Raw genomic sequence first — 12,006 nt, 5'->3', positions numbered from 1 at the left:
CTCCCCCTCACCCCCCACCCCCAGGCTGCAGGGCTTTCTGAGTGAATCTGAGAATCATCCCAGCACACCACTCTCTATAGGAGCTTCATGGTGATGATTGCAGAGTTGTTGTAGCTCTGTTGGTCTCAGGATATTAGCAAGACAAGGGGGGTGAGGTAATATCTTTTATTGGCTCAAGACAATCACTCTGCTCTTGAATTAACTCATGCAGAAAAATTATAAAAACCCAGAACCCATCACCCCTGGGTGAACACTTGTCACAAAGTGATCACTCTATATCTGACCTCTCAGTCCTCGTTCTCCAAGGAAACCTGCACATCACCTTCAAAAGACGAGCCTGGGAGCTTAAATTCAGAACTGCGCTAGACACCAAAAATCATGGATTTAATAAAGACACTGGATTTATGGCTTATTACAACACTCTGTAACCGACTAACCCTCCTTTGTCCTACAGCTGCAGAGGTGTTAGCTGCCCACTTCACTTTGAATGGTCTCTTGCAACATATGTTAACCCCTTATCTGTTCCACCTTGTATTTAGCTGTGACTCGCTGAGCACTATCTCAAAAATTCAGAAGTTTCTCTCTCACCAATGGTCCCATAAAAGTTATTATCTTGCCTACCATGTCTCTCTTATGTTGATGATATAATTTAGTTTCTTGCAAACATTTCAGAAGATTGGGGCTTTTCCTTTTTTCTTGCAGCCCAGGTACTTTGAATGGTCTGATTTAAACACAGTGAGCCTGGTTTTCTCATTTACATAAACTTGACACCAGCGTGAGAAGAGAACCCAGGGCAGTTCTGGGAGCCTCCTGTAGAATGGGCCAAGAAACGGAAGACAATTTGTAGAAGGGAAACATGGGCTGGAAGAACTGATGTAGGGAATTCAATATAGCTTGATGAGGAAACTCGGAGGGGCTGTGTCAATCAGCAAACATCTAACCGGCAGGAACACTGGACAGGGGATCATGCTGGGTGCTATGAGAAATGATAAATAAAAGTCATGATATGAAATTTCAGAAAACCTCTGGCCCTACTAGAAATCACAGAGAGCAAAAGTTAGACCCCACCTCTGTTGTTTCTGGTGGGAGAATCCTTTGTTCCTGAACTGCAATGGTGGTGACATAGGCGGCTGCATGTGTGTAACTGGCCAGGGGTAAGATGCTAACACGCTGAATGGCACAGCGCCCCCCCCCCCGCCTCCCACAAATGGTTTCGAGGGATGCAGGTCAACCCCACTGATAAATATTCCAGCAAAAAGAGGAAAGCAAATAGAGTTTTCACAGCCTGATCACATCCACTTTGCTTTACACTAAACCCAAGCACAGATGAAAGCCTCCTGGGCTTCAAAGCCTCAGCCTGACACATAAGGAGCTGCTCCCTCTCAGCACCAGGGACAATTCTTCACTGTGTTGCTTTCCCCATCTCCTTGGTGGCCTGGTGCTAGTGGGAGATATTTAGACTTCAATTATCATCAGTTATATTTTCACACGTTTCCCATGCAAATCTCTGGCACATCTAGTGGGTTCCGGCCCATCCCCCCAGCAGCTTTTGGAGTTAGAAATCGATCCTTTGCCTTCTGGTTTGCATATCTGCTGGTGCTAACCCCCCTCTAGGAGAAGTACTTCTCTTACAGCACCTGCAGCGTGGCAGATCAAACATTGCATTTCCTTATGGGGGATGACTGGTTCCTGGCATGGGGTCCTTGTCCTTCCTTCCGCATGGGTTTCACTGGGAGTGGGATAAGCTGCTCATTATACCCACATTAGGCCTGCAGTAGGTCAGCTCATTAGCAGGTGTCATTGAAGTCAGTGGGAACCTCTCGAGACAGCTACAGAGAATCCACAGAAAGAGGAAGAAAATGGAGCAGGATGGAATGGTTTTTTATTATTATTATCAGGACACAGCCCCATTAACACAGTCACTGCGGGTGTCTCTACAGCCTCCACCTTTAGCAGCTGGCTCTTCCACCTCCTTTCTCCTGTTGGCAAAAAAGGATGTTTGCAATTTCACTCTCCTGGCACTGGGCTATTCCACAGGCTAACCCTGTCTAACAAAGCTCACGTCACCTGAACAGACTTTGTTGGCTCTGGAGAATTCATCCCCTCCTTTAAAGAAAACCACCCAGTGTCCCAGTCACCACATCTCACATAGGGAAGGATGCCTCACTACAAATTATTCTTAAAGTGGCTTGAATACAATAGGGGGAAAAAGCCAATCATGGTGGCCTTTCTGGAAGATGCTTTAGCCAGACACACGTTATGTATCTCAATATGGGGGTAACTGGGTGACATTTAATAGCCTGGAATCTACAGGAGGTCAGACTAGAGGATCTGATGAAATTTTGGGGCCTTCAGTTCTGAATATGTGTCACTATCTGGAGATTCTGCTGGCACAGGAGTGCATGGGGAAGCAAGAGACTTCCAGAGCAGTTCTAAATTTGTTCTGTTCTGTTCTTTTCTTTTTTCAAAGGACAGTTCTGATTAAGTCTTAAAAGAAATTAGTTAATTGACCTTATAGTGCAATAACTTTGAACATTTCCTGCCTTGGTCATGTATTCAGCTGGATCTGTATTTCCTGTGTCCCCATTGTATACCAGATGGAACTCCTCGCTGTCAAGGATCAGTAAAATGCCAGCTCCTACTGATGCACATCCAGCACCAGTCGCAGTTATGGAGATACTGGAGTAAAGGCAGGTATCCCTGAAAGCTCTTCCGCAAATATATTATACGCCTGTGCGCACACACACACATATTCAGATTTAGCAGATAGTTATTTCTATTGATAAGACTGTGTCTTCTCTGAGCTGTGGGTGCATTTTCATGAATAAAAAGCATAAATCACAACCACTGTAGCACAGGGATAAGCAACCTATGGCACGGGTGCCGAAGGCGGCACACAAGCTGATTTTCAGTGGCACTCACACTGCCCAGGTCCTGGCCACCGGTCCAGGGGGCTCTGTATTTTAATTTAATTTTAAATGATGCTTCTTAAACGTTTTAAAAACCTTATTTACTTTACATACATCAATAGTATAGTTACATATTATAGACTTATAGAAAGAGACCTTCTAAAAACTTTAAAATGCATTACTGGCACGCAAAACCTTACATTAGAGTGAATAAATGAAGACTCGGCACAGCACTTCTGAAAGGTTGCTGACCCCTGCTGTAGCATCATGCTGCCACAACTTTCAGTCTCTGGGAAGCTTCCTTTCCCTAACTACCATGATAACAGAAATAACGGCTGTCATGGAAGCACTAATCCACAGATGTCAAAGGGCCAGATTCTGATACAACTATTAATTATCTGTGTTAGCTTGACACCTACGAGTCCAGTCATGGAGCAGGACCCTGTTGTGCTTGGTGCTGTACAGACACAGAACAAAGAGAAGGTCCTTGCCCCAGGAGCTCACAATCTAAGTATAAGACAAGAGACAACAGATGGATACAGACCAGCAGGAAAGTGCAAGGAAACAATGAGACGGTATTGGCCAGTACAACAGGCAGAGATCCCAGCAAGCTAGCAGATGTGCTCTTAGCTGCATCCATGCTGCAGCTGAGGGGGTGCTTCCCAGTGCGGGTGGACAGATATGTGCTAGCTCTGCTTGAGCTAGTCTGCTAAATATAGCAGTGTAGCCATGGAGGAACAGACAGCAGCTTGGACTAGCCAGCCTGACTACAAGCCTGTGTGACCCCCTGGGTACATTTGTGGCTAGCCCAAGCAGCTGGCTATGCCATTACAGCCACACTGCTATTTTTAGCAGGATAGCTCAAACAGAGCTAGTGTGTGTCTGTCTACCCACCCCGGAGAGCACCCATGCCAGCCTGTGTAGACACACTCTTAACTCTGGTTTAGTGGAACCTTATTCCATGAGGAGTCCTACAGACTAATGGGAGTACAGTGATTCTGAATGGCAATAAGGATGTCAGAATCTGGCCCTTAGGTATCAGACCAAATCACTTCACAGGCTTCCTTCAGTTTGGAAGCTCTCATGAGGAGTTGCCCCAAACCAGGGGCAGTGTGTTGGGAAGTGAAAAGGAAGGTTCATGAAACACGCACACTTGGGGCAGTCTTTTATTGTGCATGTTGAGATGTTTCTCAGAAGGGGCGTTTGAGTAGAAAACATTCCCTGGTGTCCACTGAAGGAGGCCTGTTGGCCGGGACAATCGTGATCAGTTAGGCCGAAGACACCAATACTGACGTGGCAGTAACACTGATCGATGGACAGTGTTTCAGACACTTGATTCAGTTCATGGAGAGAATCTCTGCGTGGCAGTGACCAGCTCAGCCCTAAAAGAAGCAGTCACAATTTATGCCTCAGGATGACCATTAAAAAAAGAGAGAGATGATTTGTTATTTCCAGATGGCTTTAACATTGACATGACCATCAATTCTGTTGCCAAATAGCTTGAGCTGCCTTATGGGATGGAGTTCCTCCTGCTTGTCTCTCCTTTCAGGGATGGAGCCGAGCCTCCTGTAGGAACTGGAGCACCCATGTCTTCTGAACTGGATCGAGCTCTGGCACGGATCGTCTCCCTGCTCGGATCTGAACTCTCCCAGTAAGCGCATTCCACTTTCAGCTCCTGCATGCTGGTGTGCAGCTGTAACAGCTTCTCCAGCAGCAGCTGATCCTGGAGCTGCATCTCTGACTGGAGCAGGGCATAAAAATATATATATATAGCAGTGATGCTGAGTCTTTAGCACTGTACCAGGCTTTGGTTTATGAAACCCTTATTCCATGCATCCAGAGAAGGGGGAAAACAAACATCAGGGGCACAGTCCAGTGACAGCTGTGAACTGCCTGATCTAGAAGTGATGGAACCAGCACTGGAAACCCTCAGCTTCACCTTCATCCCCTCCCTCCTTGCTACAGTCTTCCAACACTTACTAGCATTTCTGAGGACAGGAGAGGACTTTCTGAAGGGTGAGTGGACATGGGGAAACAGGCTGAAGCCCAAGGGAGGTAGGGTTGGCGAGTCATGGGTGAAGGGTTGTTGAACATGGGTGTTAGAGTTTGAAAGGTGGGTGGACGAGACTGAAAGAATGAAGTGATCTTTACGATGAAGGGACAGGCTGTGGAAATGTGGGGTAGGTCACTGCATCTTAGGCCTTGTCTACACACAAAAGTAACAGTGCTCTAAGTACACTGGTGAGGTTAAAGCGGTAGAGCTGCTCGAAAGTGGACACAGTTATATTGGGGTAGAGGTGCCTTGTACTGGTATAGCTATTCCTGTGGGAAGGAGGATAAGCTATAAGCATAAGGCACCTTATATTGCTATAGCTGTGCCCACACTAGGAGTTATACTGATACAGCTATTTCAGCAGAAAAAAGATCACTCCCTTAACCAAGATAGTTAAGCCGGTATAAACCCTGGCCATACATAAAGCCCCGGGCTGCAACATCAGCTGCTTCAGACTGCAGAGCATGAGTAACCAAACATGAGAATGGAACAGTAGAGTGTGTCACGGAAGAGGGAACATATGGGATAACTCAGTGCGATCGGAGAAATAATGTGCTAGTTCCTTAAAATGGCTCAAATCTTTCTTGTCTAATTCATGCAAGTATTAGTACCAGTCGAGATACCTAAGTCCAAAGGTGACTGGGAAGCATTACAGGGGAGCTCACAAAACTGGGTGACTGGGCAACAAAATGGCAGATGAAATTCAACATTGAAAGTGGAAAGTAATGCACATTGGAAAAAATAATCCCAACTACACATGTATAATGATGGGTTCTAAATGAGCTGTTACAGTTTCAGAAAGTGATCTTGGGAGTCATCCTGGATAGTTCTCCACAAACTTCACGTCAATGCGCAGCAGCGATCAAAAAGGCTAACAGAGTGTTAGGAACTATTAGGAAAGGGATAGAAAATGAGACACAAAATATCATAATGTCACTATATAAATCTGTGCTGCATCCACACCTGGAACGCTGTGTCCAGTTCTAGTCACCCCATTTCAGAAATGATCTAGTGGAACAGGAAAAGGTCCAGAGAAGGGTCAACAAAGATGATCCAGGGTATGGAATGGCTTCCATACGAGGAGAGACTAAAAAGATTAGAGCTGTTCAGCTTAGAAAAGAGATGATTAAGTGGAGAAGGGATTATTGTAGAGGTCTATAAAATCATGAATGGGATGGAAAAAAGTGTTATTTACCCTTTCCCACAATACAAAAACCAGGGGCCACCCTATGAAATTAATAGGCAGCAGGTTTTATACGAACAAGAGGAAGTACTTTTTCTACACAATACACAGTTAATCTGTGGAACTCATTGCAATGGGATGTTGTGATGTCCAAAAGTATAAATGGCTTAAAAAAACAAACAAACTTAATATGTCCCTCAAGGCTATTAGCTAAGATGGTCAGGTTTGCAACCCCATGCTTGGGATGACCCTAAACGTCTGACTGCCAGAAAGCAGGAGGGCAAGATAGGATGGATCTCTCCAAGACTGCCCTCTTCTGTACACTTCTCCTGAAGCTCTAGTACTGGCCACTGGTGGAGATGGGATACTGGGCTAGAGGGACCACTGAGCTGACCCCCGTATGGCAGTTTTTGCGTTCTTATGTAGTCAGTGACACCACTTGCATGAGAAAGTTGAGGAAGAATTGTCCCATTCATTACAGTGAATGATTTCACAATCACAAGGGGTAGGGCTGATGTAGCTGAGGCTGTCTTGTGCTGTCTGGGAACTCCCAACATACATCAGCTTTCCAATATAAAAAGGTCCTATAACTGTGACTCTCTCACTGCAGCCCTTGGAACACCAGTCGTCCACTGATTTTTTCAGGCTGCCCCACACAATGAAACAGCTTGAGAAGCAAGCAGTGGAAGGTTTGGGGTTAGGCGGTGATGTGATGGCTGGGAGATTGGCACAGCAAGTGGAGCCATGAGGGAATCTCTCTCCCTCGCCCCATGGTCAGCACAATAGTAAAGTTGGAGTAAACCTTCCTGTAGAGCAGATAAAGCTGGGCTTCCCTATCACCCGAGCTGGGTGGCCTGAATGGGTGCTGCCTTGCACCCACCCTTTGCTGGAGATCAGAACTTCGTAGATTGGAAGGAATTCTGCCCCCCCAGACTTCAAAGAAAGGATGAAGAGAACCTAAGCCCAATCCAAAGTCCATGAAGTCAGTGGGAGTCTTTTCAATGATTTCAATGGACTTTGGGTCAAGCCCTTGCTGAGTGAAGCTGCAGAGGGACATTGACTGCTTCTCCTGTTCAGCACTGTGCTCCTCTGAACCGCTAGGGAGGGATAAACCTGAATTAGCCTGGGCAGACCCTACACCACAGACAGGGAGGTGCAGGATCAGGGTCTAGCTGAATGCAGCCAGCGATGGACATAAAAACAGAGCAACACTAAAAACCCTGCCCTACGGTGATCCTGTGGTTGTTATTGAGCCTGGCACCACTACCCATGCACAAAGCTGGGTTTGTGGGTTAAACTCAGGCCGTTAAGGAGGTCGGTGCTCACAGACAAGTCACTTTTAGCTCTGCGAATAATGTGAAAACAGCCCTCACCTTACCCCCATGCTGTTATGTCACTGTGGGGTCCGCAATTCTAAATGACTATCATCATCTTGGCTGTGTTTCCAGGTCACTCAGGAAAGGGCCCATGGTAGAATATCACAGAAACATGGGGTGCACTCCACTGGAAATGCTCCTCTCCTTGTATGGGATTTCATTTGTGAATGGAAGATGGGGCTTTTAAACCTTGAATGGGCATTAGAAAAATGCCCCATTGTGTTTTTAAATGAAAGCTTAGATTCTAGTGAATACGGTGCAGTTTATTAATGTATTAGGTAGCACCTAGAGAATCCAACTGAAATCAGCCCCACTGTGCAAGGGGCTGTACAAACATATAATAAGAGACAGTCCCTGCCCCAAAGACCTTACAATCTAAACAGATAAGGCAGACAAAGTAAGGATTATACTATCCCCATTTTGCAGGTGGGAAAGCTGAGAGGCACAGAGGAAGTACATGTCTTGCCCAGGGTTACATGATGAGTCTGTTGCAGAGTCAGGAACTGAACCCAGTCACCAGTGTCTTAAGTTTAGTTGCAGTCTATGTGACAGTCCTAATTCTGCGACTCTGGTCATGTTTCTGTGATTGCCAAATATTAGTGGTTTTGAGTATGTGCAAGTGTTTAATTGTGAATAGGGGTGTGACAGTGTGCAGGCATGAGCAATGAGACACCATGATTAGGGTGAAAGGGCATGTATGGTGTATGTGTGTGTGTGTGCATATTGCCATCTATTGTTTGTATTTAGAGATTCTATCTAAGCACATGTCCAGGTGTGTAACAGCAAGGCAGCAGGAGTGTTAGAAAGTGACTCAGTAGACGCAGTTCTTTGCCTCAGTATGCAGCTACCCTGGAGCTTTTAGCTAGCTCCAGAAATGCTCAGCTGTTTTTCTCATAATCAAAACCTGACCTTTGAGTCACCTTGAGCTGCATTCAGCTGCTGGTGTTCAGTCTGCTGTGGAAAGCTATGAATACTAAAGAGGCAGGAATGAAACTTTACCTCCCCAGCAGAGCTGGGAGCAAATGCCAGCTCTGCCCTGGGACAGGATGGAGTTCAGTGCACACACACACTTCCCCTTTTCCTCCAGCAAAATAACGATGCATTGGAGGAACCTGAATGAACAGAACCAGCTTCACAGCCCAGCTCGTGTATCTCCCTCTTTCCCCTTTTCCATTTCTTCACTCCCAACTTTCCTCCTTCTCCTCTCATTTATGGGGCATTTATCTGCTTCCCATCTCTCTCTCTCCTTTCTCGCTTCTCCTTCACTGACAACCAAGCTCTCCCTCCCTTTCCTACTGTGCTGCCACTTTCCTCTTGGCCAATCCCTTCTTTGACCCCTCTTCTAATTCCTTTTCTCAGCACTCCCACACCTCTCTGCCCACCAGTGGCGTATCTCTCCTTCCCTCGGACCCTATTTCTCGTTATTTTCCCAGCCCCCCCCATCTCTCTCCCACATTCACTGCTGCAAGCTCACTCCGATTTTTCTCCATCTGACCCAGCTCTCTTTTCCTTTGGCATCCCCGTTTGAGGGTAGTTCTCCCCCTCCAGAGTTGTAGGTTTTAATCTTGGCCTTCTCCTATCTAGCCATCCATCCCATCCTTGTTGCCATGGTATCAGAGCTCCTGAAGTCTATATTCCAGGGTTTTTCTTCTTGTAGATCATTTGGCTTTGTGGTCAGCCCTCCCGAGTAGCAGGATTTACCAGGGAAAGCGTCTTCTACCATCCTCAGCTTACGTATTTTGGGGGGAAGAGGACCCTGCTCATCCCAGTTCACTTTAACCACTGCCCCCCCCCCCCAGCAAGGAACATTTTAGGTTTAAGGTGACTGGGATTGCTTCCCTGTGCACGCCAACCCAAACCCATCAGAATCTGGGTGGCATTCTGGATTAGGCAGCCGAAGGTGGTGACATAAGGAGGACTTTGCTAAGATCACCCCCAGGTGCATGGAGTGATCTCCCCTACAGGTACGCTATTGCCAGGCTAGCCCATGATGTAACACTCAAAGGTCTTCCCAGTGCTAGGAGCTTTAGGGGCCGGGATATAAAACTGATCACATGGTAAATTCACCAGCTCCCTTTCCACCCCACCGGCTGCTCTAGTCCCCTAGCGTCACTCCACTCCAGACCTGCAGAGCATTGGCTAGCCAGTGCCGCCCAGCGGTGGTGAAAGGGACGCGGAGCACAGGGGGAGGCTGGGGTCAGCCAAAGAGACTGTCTCAAGAGACAACAAGGAGGGGGCAGACAGCCTTCCCAGCGGGGGCAGGAGGAATCCTGGGGGCTAGGGGACAGCCCTCCTTCCCAGCAGGAGACCAAGGCTACAGAGGCACGACAGGGACACAGCGGCTGCTGTGGTGATAGCGCTGCTCAATGCAGGGTGTGGGAGGAGGTTTACTGAGGCAGGTGAGGAGCCAGGAGGTGGATTGGGACAGACAGCAAGGAGCACTCTATAGTGTCTAACGGGGGAAGGTCAGCAGGTAAGGACGCCAGGGATTAGTCATTCTGGGAACAGGTGACTCCTGTGTTCTAGTCACTGACACCGACTCCCCCATGGCCTTGGACGAGTCCCGTAGGGCCTGAGCCTGTTGAAGTTACTAGGAGTTTTGTCACTTGCTTCACCTGGAGCAGAGGAGAACACGATCTCTCGGCCTGTTTCCCCCGCAGTCCCTTTGAAATAAAACCTACCTAGCTCCCAGCGGTGCCAGGGGCTTCGGCACCTAGGGCGCGCAAAATGCACTGAATGTGCAAGTGCCACAGACGTGCTAATTGTGATGAGAGAGCGAGACTCGTGCCTGACGTGCAAACTATTTGCTCATGTGTGTTTGTCAGTGTGCCTCTGTGTCTGTCTGTGAGGGCACACACGGGTTTGCTGCTGGCAAATGCGTGTTTCTCTGAATGTTTCTGCTTGTATGTTTGTGTGCATGTGTGTGTGTGTGGTTCTGTATGAACGAATGTTCATGCTCGCATGTTTATTTCAAAGATGTGTGCACAAACACTGACGGACAACAGCCCCTCTCTGTGGCGGTGTGAGCTTGCATGTGTGTTTATGCAAGAGCTTTGTGTGTGTTTCAGTGTGTGGGTTTGCATGTCCCCCTGTGCTCGCAGCCTTGGCTGGGTGTGTGCTTGCATCTCTCTCTGACTGCGCAGAGGGAAGGGAGGGCTGTAAAATTGAAGATGTCTTACCAGTTCTCTCCTCAGCCAGGCCAGCGTGTGCTCTAGATGCAGTTTCTGCTCCTCCTCCAGCTGCATTTTGGCAGCCCAAAGCCACCAGGCAATCTGTCACCCTGCTGGCTGGGCACACTCCTGGACCTCCTAAGGACTCTGGGACATCGTCTGTCTGCTACCACCTCGTCCTTGAGCAGATTGGAGTCGGCTGCACAAGCTCTGCAGCTTCCCCGGTGCAGCAGCACTGAGCAATGAGCAGAATAAAAGCAACTGGTGACTCAACTTTGAAAACGTGTGTTTTTGTCTGCAGCACTCCAAGCAAAGCAGGGAGGCAGCAGTGAGTCATGCAAAACAGCATCTGACCTCAAGGGCTTTGACAGAGAATGCAGGAGAGGGCTCCTTGCCTCTGTCAAAAGAGAAAACAACCCAAGCTAAGCAAGAAGGCCAACAGCCTCTCTCTCTCACTGCAGGTGTCCACCAGACGGGAAAAAGGAGCACACAGCAGCTGGGAGAGGCGTGCAGGAAAAATAGGAAGGGAGCTTGTTATTCTGGTGGCAAGGTTTCAAGTGCAATCGCTCAAGTTAACAAATGCAGAGTGGAGACCAGAACAAACATCAGATGGATTTAGCAACAAAGAGTCCTGCAGCACCTTATAGACTAACAGACGTTTTGGAGCATGAGCTTTCTGGGTGAATACCCACTTCGTCAGGCACATGTAATGGAAATTTCCAGATAGATTTAGTGACTGTCTTAACTGCATAAAGCAGAGCTAAGAGAGGAAGCTAACCCAGTGCAGAGATGTAAGCAGAGCCTGCAGACAGTGCCACGTGGCTTGGCCAAGAGAAGATGAGAGAAAAGTCCTGTTGGGTCATCAGGTTTGTTTTCCCACAAGTCCAAGACAGGGATGGTAGCAGGCAGGAAACTGATACCATCTCTCAGCATAGCCAGGCCTGATTCACCCCTGCACTACTTCGTTTTTATTGCAGTGTAACTCGACTGACATCGTATGGGCTGCACGAGCACAGCTGGAGGGGCACAGTGGTGAACAAGGCTCCAAGTGTAGACATTGTGTATGTTCACACATCTCAGGTACCTCTATGGACCCACCACTGCAGTATTTGAGCATCTCACAACACCTCCGCGGGGCACGGCAGGGCTGTTCACCACTTTTTACAGCTGGGGAACTGAGGCACAGAGAGGCTAAGTGACTTCCAACAGTCTCAAAGGGAGGCTGTTGCGGAACAAAGAATGGAACCTGGGTCGCCCAAGTCAGTACTCTAACCACTCAGCCATCCTTCCTGGGTGTGCGCACACCTGTGCCCTC

The sequence above is a fragment of the Gopherus evgoodei genome, chromosome 14 (assembly GCF_007399415.2).
Source record: "Gopherus evgoodei ecotype Sinaloan lineage chromosome 14, rGopEvg1_v1.p, whole genome shotgun sequence".
NCBI lineage: Eukaryota > Metazoa > Chordata > Testudines > Testudinidae > Gopherus > Gopherus evgoodei.
This window is presented reverse-complemented; position numbering follows the sequence as displayed.